The following is a 15,009-nucleotide window of genomic DNA, read 5'->3' on the forward strand; positions in this document are numbered from 1 at the left end:
GATGTTCAGGCTGTGTCCGCACAGAAACAGTGGCTACGGCTAGATTTCAACGTGACAATGCGTTGAAGTATAGGACCTCGTTTAGAAACACACTTAGCAACAGCCCTAGCCGCACCAGTAAGCCCTTTAAACCTGCGCACGCACGTTTCTGCCTTTCCTGACGTGATTTTCAACGAGGCAAACGTGTGAAGAAAAGTGGTCGAGGTAAATGTCCCTTATTTATTAATTTTTCAATTTTTTTCCTTCATTTAAGGCAACATAATAAATCTTCAAGTGTTTTTTGTTTGAAAAATGTAACTTATACTCTTGCATAGCTTCTCAGAGTTCCACAAATTATGAGTTAATATTTGGTCAACAGCGGAATTTTTTTTTAAACATGGCGATTTTACCCGCCGTACGTACACATGTGTTTCAATGCAGACAAGCATGAAAAGCACATGGAACAAAAATGTTATTTGTTGGTCCTATTATTATATAGAACACTCTTTCAATCCTTTTGTTTCATTAAATTCAAAACTGATTAAGAGAATCTATACCATCGTAGTCAAGAGCAGGCACTTTGAAATACTGACTGAATATTAATACAAATAAATATTTAAAAAATAAGGGTTGAAAATGAAATTTATTGAGATTGTTTTTAATAATAAAGTCTACTGGAAATAGAGGAAAAGTTTCTGTATGGCGCCACCACTTTTTCATTCGAAATGAAATAATATAGTATCTAATTAGCCCACCTTGTTGAGCTGTTAATGGCTCCGCTTTTTCATCGGTCTCATCACTGTCACCATTTTACAGCCCACCTTTGATACATGTCTTAAACGCTAAGTCATGATCGCTAGGCTTTTGTTCATGTACAGTAAAAACTGAATATGTATGAGGTGACGTAGCGATGCGCTGTATCTGGAAACTACCACCGCGCAACGTCACCTCATACATATTCATATTTACTTTGTACACCACACAAATTGATAAATCAGCGTAGCCATACCGCGTCACGTGACATTACCTCTTGGATATTCACGACTTGCAAGATTTGCCTGGTGCCCTGACTTCTCACGTCCAACAAGAGGAGCATCATTAAAACATGGCGGCGCCCATGAACATGTCACGTTAAATGTAATTTTTGTACACGATTTTTTTGACCAATTTTCAAATCATCACATCTGGACAAAGTCATCATTTAGTAGGCCCTGTTATGTGTCATAGTAATTCCACAAATGTAAGGAATAAAATGAGGTATGTTGGAGTAGTATAGGACTTTTTAAAATGGGAGAAATTTGCAATCAAACTACCACGCATTTTGCAACCTTTGAAAACTTAGCGTTTAAGACATGTATCGAAGGTGGGCTGTAAGTAATGGTGACAGTGATGAGACCGATGTTAAAAGCGGAGCCATTAGGTGGGCTTATCTAATTTACCTGATTGATATATCCCTTTTTGTAAAAATGAGTGAAAAGGTGGTGGCGCCATACGGAAAGTTATCCGAAATAGAAGAGTGTATGTTTATATGAACAATAAAACCATTTTTTTAGTAATTGTTTGTCATGATTTATGCATTTAAAAATAGATAAAGTTGTTTGGGGGTGACTCCGCCTATCCCCTTCTGTGACGTCAATCGAGGCAGACTCTGCCTCGATTGAACATCGATCCCCTTCGAATTTGCCTTCAATGCGTTGAGTAAACACATTTGCAAGTACATGTAATCCAAGTCGTGAGTTTGTACGTTTCAGAAAAAGTTCTTTCTTGCATTTTTTTGGCAATGCCGACCAGGTGTATTACTATTGCTGCTGGATGCAGCAAAACAACTAAAGATGGGGTCAGTTTGCATCTGTTTCTTGCAGATCCCAAGCATAGGCGGTTGTTGGTAAAGAAAGTCAGACTCACAAGAACAAAGGGGTCCGGTCCGACGTCTTTTTCAGCGCTGTGCAGCGAACACTTTGAGCCGTCGTGCTCCAAATCTGGAGCATAGACATGCCTTCCTTCAGACAGATACAAGTGTGGCATCCATCGAACAGTTCAGTGTACCTTTATCAACTCTTTCTCTTTAGTATTTTTGCTTACCATCCATACAGTTGAGTCGATGGAAATGATCAGCAGATGCAATGAACATGGATCTAGACTTCTCCACATATTCACAATGACTGACTTCCACTTGAACCTTTGGTTTGGCTGAGACATAATTTGGAGGAACAGTCTTGACAGGTAAGGCAGTCTAATGAATTAAGTCAGTGAGTGAAAAATGGGATTGTTGCTGTTACTCTCTATTCATAGGTATCAATACTCAACAGGTGTTTGTTTTGTATCATTGTGTCTCATCAAGGGTGTTTGGGGCTGGTCAAACCTGCTTCTTAGGTAGCCCTACATACTTATCAAACCACTAAGTTACCTCTTATTTGAAGATTTAGTTTTGCATGAGAATATTACACAAGAGTCACTCTGGTGTGTCAAAATTTATGAAGGTTTTTAAAAAATATATCTAAATAACTTGAGGCAAGTCGGGGAATCCAAAATGTTGTAACTTCAATGGTCTATATTTAAAAGTATAAACAAAACACAAAAAGTCTGTTCTTTTCGTAACCATATATCATACAAGGAATTTCAGCGTGTGTTATATTATATGTATCATGTATGCATTCTTCACCTATATTTCAGCTAATGTAGCACAAAAATTTGGCTTTTACCCTGCAAGGGGATAATGATGACAAAATTACACAGTAAGCAAAGCAATACAACTCTGTACAGATTTCATAACCAATTTACCAACAAGTTTGCCCCATGCAGTGTTATTTGTTTGTAACTTTATACCAAGAACATTATGAGGTTAGGACTTGTTTATTTTCAGTAATCTTTAAAAGGCATTGTTTTGTTAGTTACCTTGCAGGCTGTCATCCCTCAGTGTAGTCATGGTGTGGTGAATGCAACGCTGGAGCTGTCGTCTCAGCAAAAGATGTACCCCTCCCCTGATCCTACCATCCCATGACAGAGAAGTAATATGAAGGTTTAAATTAATGAAACTGTTTTCTTAACCAAACAAGTACCATCCACTTAAGCTTGGTTCATACTTCCTGTGAATGCTTCATGTGATGCAAATTTTATTACGTCTCGAAGGGCAAGGGAGTGCATTCTGAACTTCGCTTCACATTTGCAGGAAGTATGAACTGGGCTTAAAAGTAAAAAAAAAAACAGGACTTTTATTTTGGTCTGGAAGAAATCTTTTATTCTGCAGAAGATAGACATGCCTTCAGACAGATGCAAGTATGGCATCCATCCAACAGTTCAGTGTACTTTGATCAAATCTAGCTCTATAGTATTTTTTCTTTTTCAGATGGCAGCCCAGGATATCCACGTGTTGTTCTGGCTAGGTGAAGTAGACAAACCATCCAGACAGTTAAAATAAAGTAGACGAACCATCCATCCAGTTAAAATAGTACCATCCAGTTAAAGTCAAAATACAGGATTGTTCTTAGCTGGGGGAGAAATATTTGCTTCTGCAGAAGATAGGCATGCAAGTGTGGCATCCATCCAACAGTTCAGTGTAACTTTATCAACTCTTGCTCTATAGTAATTTTTCTCTTTCAGATGGCAGCCCAGGATATCCACATGTTGTTCTGGCAAGGTGACGTAGATGAACCATCCATACAGATGAGATGTCCTCCTACTAGGATGGAAATGATCACCAGATGCATTGGACAGGGATCTAGACTTCTCCGCCTGACATTCATGATGACCGACTTCCACTTGAAACTTTGGTTTGGCTGAGACATAATTTGGAGATTTTTGACAGGTAAGGCAGTGTACTAAATTAAGTCAGTGAGTGAATAATGGGATTGTTGCTGTTACTCTCTATTCTCATGGTATCAATACTCAACAGGTTTTGTTTTTATCATAGGGTCTCATCAAAGGTGCTTCGGGCTAGTCAAACCTGCTTCATAGGTATAGCCCTACAGACTTATCAAACCATTAAGTTACCTCTTTATTTGAAGATTTAATTTCGCTTGAGAATATTACACAAGAGTTGCTCAGGTTTGTCAAAATTTATGTAGGACTTTAAAAAAATGTATAGCTAAATAACTGGAGGCAAGTCTGGGAGTCCAAAATGTTGTACCCTCAGTGGTCTACATTTAACAGTTTAAACAACAAACAAAAGGTCTGACCTGTTTCATAAGCATATCTCATAAAAGGAATTTCAGTGTGTGTGTGTGTAATAAAATATACATCTGTTTCTAGGCATTCTTCTGTAGCACAGAAATGTGGCTTTCACCCTTCAGGAGGATAATGATGACCAACTTATTCTGGAAGCAAAGCAATACACAACTCGGTACAGATTTCATAACCACTTTAACCAACAAGTTTGCCCCATGCACTGTTATTTGTTTGTAACATATTACCAAGTTTGTTATGAGGTTAAAATTTGATTTTATTTTTTTTAGTAATCTTTAAAATACATTGTGTTGTTTAGTTACCTTCCAGGCTGTCGGTACAGATTCCTTAATCACTAGACCAACAAGCTTGCCTAGTGCTACATTTATTTATAAAATATGCCAAGTATATGATGAGGTAAAAAGCTGATTTAATTTAATTAACCAACTTTAAAAGACATTGTTTGTTAGTTACCTTGCAGGCTGTCATCCCTCAGTGTAGTCATGGTGTGGTGAATGCAACGCTGGAGCTGTCGTCTCAGCAAAAGATGTACCCCTCCCCTGATCCTACCATCCCATGACAGAAGTGTATAAAGGTTTGAATTAATTAAACTATTTTCAATAACCAAACAAGTACCATCCACTTAAGCTTGGTTCATACTTCCTGTGAATGCTTCATGTGATGCAAATTTTATTGCGTCTCGAAGGGCAAGGGAGTGCATTCTGAACTTCGCTTCACATTTGCGGAAAGTATGAACTGGGCTTAAAAGTATTTTAAAAAACAGGACTTTTATTTTGGTCTGGAAGAAATCTTTCCTTCTGCAGAAGATAGACAAGCCTTCAGACATGCAAGTTGATCAACTCTTGCTCTTTAGTATTTTTTCTCTTTCAGATGGCAGCCCAGGATATCCCTGTCTTATTCTGGCAAGGTAAAGTAGACGAACCATCCATACAGTTGAGCTGTCCTACTAGGATGGAAATGATCACCAAATGCATTAAACATGGATCTAGACTTCTCCAGACTTCCTTCCACCTGAAACTTTGGTTTGGCTCAGACATAGGGTGCGTTCGTTTAACTTCCCCGGGTTGACCCCGGTGTGTGGCGTTTTTTTTTTTTTCCAGGACGAACGTGTGCAGGTAGTTACCCATGTTCGTCCTGGAAAAAAAACCTGCCACACACCAGGGTCGACCCAGGGAAGCTAAGCGAACACCCATAATTTGGAGGAACAGTCTTGACAGGTAAGGCAGTCTACTGAGTTAAGTCAGTGAATGGGATTGTTGCAGGAGTTTGTTTTTTATCATAATGGTCTCATGAAGGGTGCTGAGGGCTAGTCAAACCTGCTTTTTAGGTAGCCAGGCAGACTTATCAAACCATTAAGTTACCTCTTATTTGAAGATTGAATTTCGAATGTGAATACTACGTAAGAGTCACTCGGGTTTGTCAAAACTTTATGTAGGACTTTAAAATGTATAGCTAAAAAACTGGAGGCAATTCGGGTAGTCAAAAATGTTGTACCTGCGATAATCTACATTTGATTCTTTACTTATAAGCTATATTTGCTTAAACTCGGAAAGAGGATAATGATGACCAAACTACACAGTAAGCAAAGCCATAAAAGTAGTCACAGATTTCTTAACCATTAGACCAACGATCTTGCCCAGTGCTACTTATAAAATGTACCGAGTATATGATGAGGTTAAAGGCTGATTTAATTGCATTAATCATTTTTTAAAGACATTGTTTTGTTAGTTACCTTGCAGGTTGTCATCCCTCAGTGTAGTCATGGTGTGGTGAATGCAACGCTGGAGCTGTTCCTTCCACTGATCCTACCATCCCATGACAGAAGTAATATGAATGTTTGAATCAAATGAGAAAATAGAATTAGCTTTTACAAACAACTTAGCCACCAAAAGGACCAATGGCATTTGCTTCCAGAAAGACTCTGCTAGGGTTGAAACATCAGTCCATTAACCTTTTTTTTGCAAGGGTTGATTTAATGTATTCTTTCAATCGCCTAAAAGAGTGCTAACTACTCAAAGTCAAAATACAGGAATGTTCTTTGCTGGGGGAGAAATATTTCCTTCTGCAGAAGATCAGCATATCAGACAGATGCAAGTGTGGTATCCATCAAACAGTTCAGTGTACCTTTATCAACTCCTGCTCTTTAGTAATTGTTCTCTTTCAGATGGCTGCCCAGGATGTTCACCACGTCTTGTTCTGGCAAGGTGAAGAAGACGAACCATCCATACAGTTGAGATGTCTTCCTACTAGGATGGAAATGATCACCAGATGCATCGGACAGGGATCTTGACTTCTCTTGCCATACACCGTGGCCGCCTTCCACTTGAACCTCTGGTTTGGCTGAGACATAATTTGGAGGAGCAGTCTTGATAGGTAATGTAGTCGACTGAGTTAAGTCAGTGAGTGAATAATGGGATTGTTGCTGTCACTCTTCTATTCTCATGGTATCAATACTCAACAGGTGTTTGTTTTGTATCATTGTGTCTCATCAAGGGTGCTTGTAGGGCTGGTCAAACCTGCTTCTTAGGTATAGCCCTACAGACTTATCAAACCCCTAGGGTTGAAAATTCAAATTCTCATGAGAATATTACATGACAGTCACTTAGGTGTGTCAAAATGTACATAGGTTTTTAACAAATGTAGAGCTATGTGGAGGCAAGTTGGGCAGATCAAAAATGTTTTACCTGCATTAATCTACATTTAACAGTTTGGGAAAAAAAGGAAATCATGCCTGACTCTTTTAATGCTATATTCAGCTAGCACAGAAATTTGGTTTAGCTCTGGAAGAGGATAATGATGACCAAACTACACAGTAAGCAAAGCAATAAAAGCAGTTACTGATTTCTTAATCTCGAGACCAACATTAGCTTGCCCAGTTCTATTTATAAAATATACCAAGTATGTGATGAGGTAAAAGGCTAACTTAACTTCATTGATCACCTTTAACAGTAATTGTTTTGTTAGTTACCTTGCAGGCTGTCATCCCTCAATGTAGTCATGGTGTGGTGAATGTCAATGCTGGAGCTGTCGTCTCGGCAAAAGATGTTCCCCCTCCCCTGATCCTACCATCCCATGACGGAGACGTAATATGAAGGTTTGAATTAATGAAACTATTTTCAATAACCAAACAAGTACTATCCACTTTTAAAGCTCCATTCATACTTCCTGTGAATGCTCCGTGCGATGCAACATTCATTGCAACACAATTAGAAAGGGAGTTCATACCGATTACTGTGTCACCAAAATTCGCTTCACATTGGCAGGAAGTATTAACCGGGCGTAAAAGTCAAAAACCAGGATTTGTTTTGGGTCTGGGAGAAGTCTTTTCTTCTGCAGAAGATTGGCATGCCTTCAGACAGATGCAAGTGTGGCATCCATCAAACAGTTCAGTGTTCCTTTATCAACTCTTGCTCTGTAATATTTTTCTCTTTCAGATGGTAACCCAGGATATCCACCACGTCTTGTTCTGGCAAGGTGAAGTAGACGAACCATCTACACAGATGAGATGTCCTCCTACTCGATTGGATATGGTCACCAGATGCATTGGACAGGAATTTTGACTTCTTCATTGAGGAGTGCAGATATTCTCGATGAACCTTTTGTTTGGCTGAGACATAATTTAAAGGAGCAGTCCCCAGAGGTAAGACAATTTCTTGAATAAAGTCAGTGAGAGAAGTAATGGGGTAATATCCAATGAGAAAGTTGGTGATTGTTCCAGATTGTTTGAGTCTTCTGACGACGGACAGAGTACACAGTTTGAGCCCTCCGGTTCCTCTCAGAACCACCATTACTTCAAGGCACTGGACACCTGTGGTAATTGTCAAAGACCAGTATTCTCACTTGGTGTGTCCCAACATATGCATAAAATAACAAACCTGTGAAAATTTAGGCTAAATTGGTCTTCGAATTTGCAAGAGAATAATTTGTTTGTGGGCTTTCAGATGTGGGCTTTCAGATGCCTAAAAAAAAGGGCCTTTTGACAGATTCAAATATTTGAGTGATTATTTACCTCTTTGTCAAAACTACGTTACTTCAGAGAGGGAGCTGTTTCAAATAATTTTTGATACTATCAACAGCTCTCCATTACTCGTTACCAAGAAAGTTTTTATGCTAACAATTATTTGAGTATTTACCACTAGTGTCCAGTGCCTTTAAAAGAGATTTATCAACATTGTATTGTCAGACTTTCTCACCTCTATTGTTGCTTTTATAATATCTATTCTCTTGGTAGACCCATTGACAGGTTTTCAAAAAATCTTTGCTTCTTGTCACTTCCAGCTAGAAGGGGTAATCTTGGTAGTCCACTCACAGTCAAGATGTCCCAACTATAATGAATGATGATGGTTGAGACGGGAAGAGTGTGCAGATGACTGAGATGGGATCATGGTGAGTTGAAATCTAATCAAATTTGCTAAGCAGTGGCTAATTAGTTTAACAGCTTCAGCCATTGGTTTCTGTTTTCAATGTTATTTTCTTCTCAATAATTTGTGAGAAATTTACGGAAAAAATGTTAATTAGCTTCAAGTAAAGTTTTTACAACGAGTTAAAGGCACTGGACACCTTTGGTAATCATCAGATTATTTCCACTTGGTGAATCCCAACATATGCATAAAATAACAAATTTGTGAAAATTTGGGCTCACATGGTCATCAAAGTTGCAAGAGAAGAATGAAAGAAAAAAAACCATTGTCGTACAAATTTGTGTACTTTCAGATGTCTAAAAAAGGCTTCTGGCCTGGAGTCTTTAAATATTTAAGTGAAAAATAACCTCTTTCTCGAAAGCTACGTTACTTCAGAGGGAGACGTTTCTTATAATGTTTTATACTATCAAGAGCTCTCCTTTGCTCGTTACCAAGTACTTGTTTATGTTTTTGATTAAATTTGTTTGATTTGTTGTTATCCACAAAATGCATTACACGCTAATATCAATGCTTTCTGAGAAACATATTTTGATGGTGTACCACAGGTTTCTGATCAATTGTGTTTGTGTTGCAGAAAGACTCGGTATCTCCACAGACATCTACCCATCACCAAGTAGATGTCCAAGACCAGCCTTCAATTGACGGTCATCTACCCATCACCAAGTAGATGTCCAAGACCAGCCTTCAGTTGACGGTCATCTACCCATCACCAAGTAGATGTCCAAGACCAGCCTTCAATTGACGGTCATCTACCCATCACCAAGTAGATGTCCAAGACCAGCCTTCAGTTGACGGTCATCTACCCATCACCAAGTAGATGTCCAAGACCAGCCTTCAATTGACGGTCATCTACCCATCACCAAGTAGATGTCCAAGACCAGCCTTCAGTTGACGGTCATCTACCCATCACCAAGTAGATGTCCAAGACCAGCCTTCAATTGACGGTCATCTACCCATCACCAAGTAGATGTCCAAGACCAGCCTTCAGTTGACGGTCATCTACCCATCACCAAGTAGATGTCCAAGACCAGCCTTCAGTTGACGGTCATCTACCCATCACCAAGTAGATGTCCAAGACCAGCCTTCAGTTGACGGTCATCTACCCATCACCAAGTAGATGTCCAAGACCAGCCTTCAGTTGACGGTCATCTACCCATCACCAAGTAGATGTCCAAGACCAGCCTTCAATTGAGTAGCTGCACTCTCCAGTTAAAGGTGAATTCCCTAAAAGAATACTTTTAATATTTATTTCTGGTCCTAAAAAGAGCTATTAGTCATTTTCAGAATTGTGTTGCTGTGTTGGGTGAACCAGAAGTAAACATGAGTATAATTTTCTTTTAAAGATGTTCAAATCTTTGGCAATGATCATTTTAGAGTTGAAAGGCTCAGTTGTGGGGGTTTTCTGTTTGCTGAGTTGTGTTTTTTCCTTTGAGGTTTGAAGGTGCCTCAGTGGGCTTCGTGTCAAACCAGAATATGAAGACAAATTTTTAACTATTGGTAATTTAAATTGTGCTACCATTTGCTAGATTAGTCCTTGATAAACTATTATGTTGCTGGTTGTAATGTGTGTTTTTTTCATTATTGTTGATTTAAGTTTTAAACAACTGGTAGGTAAAAGCAAGTTATCTGAAAGCTCACTGATAAATAAATAAAGTTCATATCACCACTCTTGCCACTGGGCATCTGACCACCCCCACCCAATTGCATTTGCTTGTTTAAAAAAAAAAAAAAAATTGTGCATGAGTTCCTCCAGCTAATTTGTTGCTTTTCAATGTATTATGCCTGTAAATAATGGTTTGATTTGGGGGTTTTCTTTTTGCAGAAAGGCCCAGAATCTCCAAATACATCTACTCGTCCACCTAGCAGGACCATTCGAGAAACTGCAACCCATATGCTGCCTGGCCCAAGGCTACAGTAAAGATCTACTAACACCGCCTCAAGCTTGCTGGGCACTGTGTCCTCCACTCTGAGGTTGTTTCTTGCCCAACCATCCTTTTCTTGTTGGAGAAGATGTCTTTCATTCATAGACACCCTGAGACGAGACACCGGCTTCGCCAGCGCTGAGGGACTAAGCTCCTGCATGCTGGATCAAAACATCTGGATAGAAACACTTGGCAGGCTCGAGCTACTTTGCATGGCGCTCGCTTTGATGAAGAAGATGTAGGAGCTGCACTCTCCAGAAAAGGTGAGTTTCCAAACAGTAAACTAAATATTAAAACCTGTTCGGACTAAAGCTATATGTGCAGAATGCCTATTCAGCTGCCCTGGTTTAAACATACATTTATATCAGTGTTTGGTTTGAACGATTTTGGGTTTGAAAGATTTTGGAAGGTACCTCAGTGAGCTTCATGTATAACCAAAATATCAAGACAAGTTACTGACTGTTGTTCATTTAAATTGAACATGTCGTTTGCTTGATTAGTTTTATTTTCAGTACAGCTCATTTAAAAAACATTATGCTGCTGCTTTTAAAGTTTTATCTTTGTTTATTGTTAATTGATTCAATATACAAAAAACTAAAGGTAAAAGCAAGTCATCTGAAAGCTCACTGATCAAAGAACTAAGTTTATATCAGCACTATTCCATAGGAGAACATGCATTTCAAAGGTATAGAATAGGTATCCTTGTCACAATAAATTATGGGTAAGGGTCGTAAAATCCCGAAGAGAGACTGTTTGAAGTTTGTAAAATGGTTTGACAAGGCTTTCTGCGCAATAATTTATTCAGTATTAATACAAGCAATACACATGTCTGGCATTCAAGGCGAGTGGGAAACGCAACTCGAATTTCCGGGGATGAAGACGTGCTGCCTGTGGGGCCTATTCTCAACCTCGTTCCTGTTATATCCTATGCCAAATAATAACCTTGTACTCATAAACACATCACTCTCCCTGCATATTTTTTTCCAAAATGTGCCGCCGAACATTTTTTTTTGAAAAAGAATTTTTTTGTTTCCCAATCTCACCTCAAATCACGAACTAGTATAGATGTTTGTCAATAAAAAAACATTACCAAGATTGTCCAACAGGTCCAAAATCAGAAAAAAAATCTTACTTTCTAAAATTTTGTATTTATTTATTAATTCTTTTTGTGAAAAATTGTTTTCATTATTACATGTGGCCTTATGACGTTACCGTTCAAACATCTGCCCTACAAGATGGCGTGGGTGCCCGCGTGCATGTGCCGTAGAAATGCTGCAGGAATGCTGCGTGCTTCATTGATGTATGCGTTTGGACGTGCATACGGTTTGACCTACAAAATGGCGACTTTTAAAGAAAAAACGATCAGTCTATTAAAGAAAATACTCATAGGCGAACAAAATTTAATTTTGTTTTTATCCAAAAAATAGTTCAGGGTAGTAAGTTTACATGTGTTCACTATAACGCAACAGAAAAAAATCAGTATTTTTGATTTTTTTAAGAATCTCTTCCCTGGGGGAGCACTCTCTAACATTAAAGGGAAAGTACACATTTAGTAAATACTCAAAACAAATACTAACTCAAAAGCTGACTTGGTAACTAGCATTGGAGAGCTGTTGATAGTATGAGACATTCCCTCTGAAGTAACGTAGGTTTTGAGAAAGAGGTAATTTCTCACTAAAATAATAAACTGAAAGTACACAAATTCGTCCAACAAGGGTGTTTTTTCTTTCATCATTTTCTCGCAACTTCGATAACCGATTGAGCCAAAATTTTCACAGGCTAGGTATTTTATGCTTATGATGGGATACACCTTGAGTGAAAACATTGCTCTTTGACAATTATCAATAGTGTACCTTTCCTTTAAGAATAACTTCCATACAAAATGTGTGCATGTCAAACGCCTGGAAATTCCACAATGTTTTATTACTGATGACATTTTCAAATGTTAGCAGCTATGCAAATCCCCAAGAGAACTGTATTTCAGGCAATTGACATTTTGGGGTTTTACTGTTGCATATTTGGATTGCAACAATCCAAATGCTCCTGTATGAGTCCCTTGAAACAATTGTTGCTTTTTACAGCACAAGGTTTTATTTTATTTTTTTCCACTTTTTTTCCGCTTTTTTTTACAAATCCAGAGCTGAAAGCAAGTTTTCTTTTTCCAAACTGTTTTTATGGAGGGTGATGTTTGTAAAAACTAAAAGTTGCAGTCTGGCTAAGCATCTGCAAAGACTTCTTCCACTTAACAAGGAGATCTCCATTCAAGACCAGCCGCTGATGAAGGAGCTACACTCTCCAGTCAAAGGCGAGTTCATAACAAGATTGCTTCTTATATTTACCCAGTCCCCAATGGAGCTCTGTAATAATTGTGTGGAATATGTGCTCTTGCTGTGATTTAATCACATCAATAAAAATCAGTAATTTTTGGTAGCCTTAAATTTCATCATAAGATATTTGCAGCCCTCTGGTGCTATGTCACTGGTTGGTGATGTTGGTTCACTGTCGTTTCTTGAGCGGCAGGCGTCTGGTGCTTTGTCACTGATTGCCACTGCTGTTCACTGTCATTTCTTGAGCGACGTGCCCCTGGTGCAAATGTCACTGATTGCTGATGTTGGTTCACTGTCGTGTCTTGAGCGACAGGCCTCTGGTGCTATGCCAGTGGTTGCCGATGTCGGTTCACTTTCGTTTCTTGAGCGACTGGCCTCTGGTGTTATGCCACTGGTTGCTGAGGTCGGTTTACTTTTGTTTCTTGAGCAAAATGCCTCTTGTGCTATGCCACTGGTTGCCGATGTACAAAAGTAATAATTTTGGGGGCTAATCATCCTTACTCGCAGCTAAGTGCTGAATTGCGAAGGACGCGGCTACAACGTGTTCGAGAAGCAGGCATGCAAGGGCGCCTTTGGCTGCCAGCCATTATGACCACGGAGCACAGCCAAGATCGAAAGTGTTTGATTTTTCCCGAGGGAGGAAAACTGGATGGTCTGGCACAGCAGAGAATCGACGCACAACTCACCTCACATATGGCCCCAGCCAGGAATCGAACCAGGGTAAGAGGCGAGTGCTTTACGCACACGCCAACCATGCCAGGAACCCAACGATGTCAGTTCACTGTAATTTCTTGACTGGCAGGCCTCTGGTGCAAATGTCACTGGTTGCCAATGTCTGTTCACTTTCGTTTCTTTAGCGAAAGGCCTCTGGTGCTATGCCACTGGTTGCTGATGTCGGTTCACTTTCGTTTCTTGAACGAAAGGCCTCTAGTGCTATGCCACTGGTTGCGGATATCAGTTCACTTTCGTTTCCTGAGCGAAAGGCCTCTGGTGCTATGCCACTGGTTGCTGATGTCGGTTCACTTTCGCTAATTGAGCGAAAGGCCTATGGTGCTGTGCCACTGGTTGCTGATGTTAATTTACTTTCCTTTCTTGAGCGACAGGCCTCTAGTGCTATGCCACTGGTTGCCGATGTTGGATCAATTTCGTTTCTTGAGCGACAGGTCTCTGGTGCAAATGTCACTGGTTAGTGATGTTGGTTCACTTTCCTTTCTTGAGCGACAGGCCTCTGGTGCAAATGCCACTGGTTGCCAATGTCGGTTCACTTTCGATTCTTGAGCGAAATGCCTCTGGTGCTATGCTACTGGTTGCCGATGTCTGTTCACTTTCGGTTTATTTAGCGAAACGCCTCTGGTGCTATGCCACTGGTTGCTGATGTCGGTTCACTTTCGTTTCCTGAGCGAAAGGCCTCTGGTGCTATGCCACTGGTTGCTGATGTTGGTTCACTTTCGTTTCCTGAGCGACAGGCCTCTGGTGCTACACCACTGGTTGCTGATGTCGGTTCACTTTCGTTTCTTGAGCGAAAGGCCTCTGGTGCTATGCCACTGGTTGCCGATGTCGGTTCACTTTCGTTTCCTGAGCGACAGGCCTCTGGTGCTACACCACTGGTTGCTGATGTCGGTTCACTTTCGTTTCTTGAGCGAAAGGCCTCTGGTGCTATGCCACTGGTTGCCGATGTCGGTTCACTGTCGTTTCTTGAGCGAAAGGCCTCTGTTGCTATGCCACTGGTTGCCGATGTCGGTTCACTTTACTTCCTTGAGCGACATGCCTCTAGTGCAAATGTCACTGGTTGCCGATGACGGTTCACTTTCGTTTCCTGAGCAAAAGGCCTCTGTTGCTATGCCACTGGTTGCCGATGTTGGGTCACTTTCTTTTCTTGAGCGACAGGCCTCTAGTGCAAATGTCACTGGTTGCCGATGTCAGTTCACTTACGTTTCTTGAGCGACAGGCCTCTGGTGCAAGAGTCACTGGTTGCCTATGTGGGTTCACTTTACTTTCTTGAGCGCGGGCCTCTAGTGCAAATGCAACTGGTTGCCGGTGTCGGTTCACTTTCGGTTAGAGAGGGAAAGGCCTCTGGTTCTATGCGACTGGTTGCCGATGTCGTTTCACTTTCGTTTCTCGAGCGAAAGGCCTCTGGTGCTATGCCACTGGTTGCTGATGTCGGTTCACTTTCATTTC

The 15,009-nt window shown here is 40.2% G+C and overlaps 2 long non-coding RNA genes across 3 annotated transcripts; both read left to right on the plus strand.

Moving 5' to 3' along the window:
- Positions 1-167: 167 nt before the first annotated feature.
- Positions 168-2,992, plus strand: LOC117300795. Its single transcript, XR_004520222.1, has 3 exons — positions 168-204; positions 2,073-2,202; positions 2,871-2,992. It is a non-coding gene; the product is annotated as an uncharacterized LOC117300795 (long non-coding RNA).
- Positions 2,993-5,327: 2,335 nt separating this feature from the next.
- On the plus strand, positions 5,328-12,782 carry LOC117300790. Of its 2 annotated transcripts, none has more exons than XR_004520219.1 (7): positions 5,328-6,534; positions 7,137-7,255; positions 7,596-7,801; positions 8,440-8,547; positions 9,157-9,797; positions 10,405-10,767; positions 12,643-12,782. It is a non-coding gene; the product is annotated as an uncharacterized LOC117300790 (long non-coding RNA). The 2 variants fall into 2 exon arrangements; XR_004520221.1 differs by having other exon boundaries at positions 12,685-12,782.
- Positions 12,783-15,009: the final 2,227 nt, after the last annotated feature.

Source organism: Asterias rubens, chromosome 1 (assembly GCF_902459465.1).
Source record: "Asterias rubens chromosome 1, eAstRub1.3, whole genome shotgun sequence".
Classification (NCBI taxonomy): Eukaryota; Metazoa; Echinodermata; class Asteroidea; order Forcipulatida; family Asteriidae; genus Asterias; species Asterias rubens.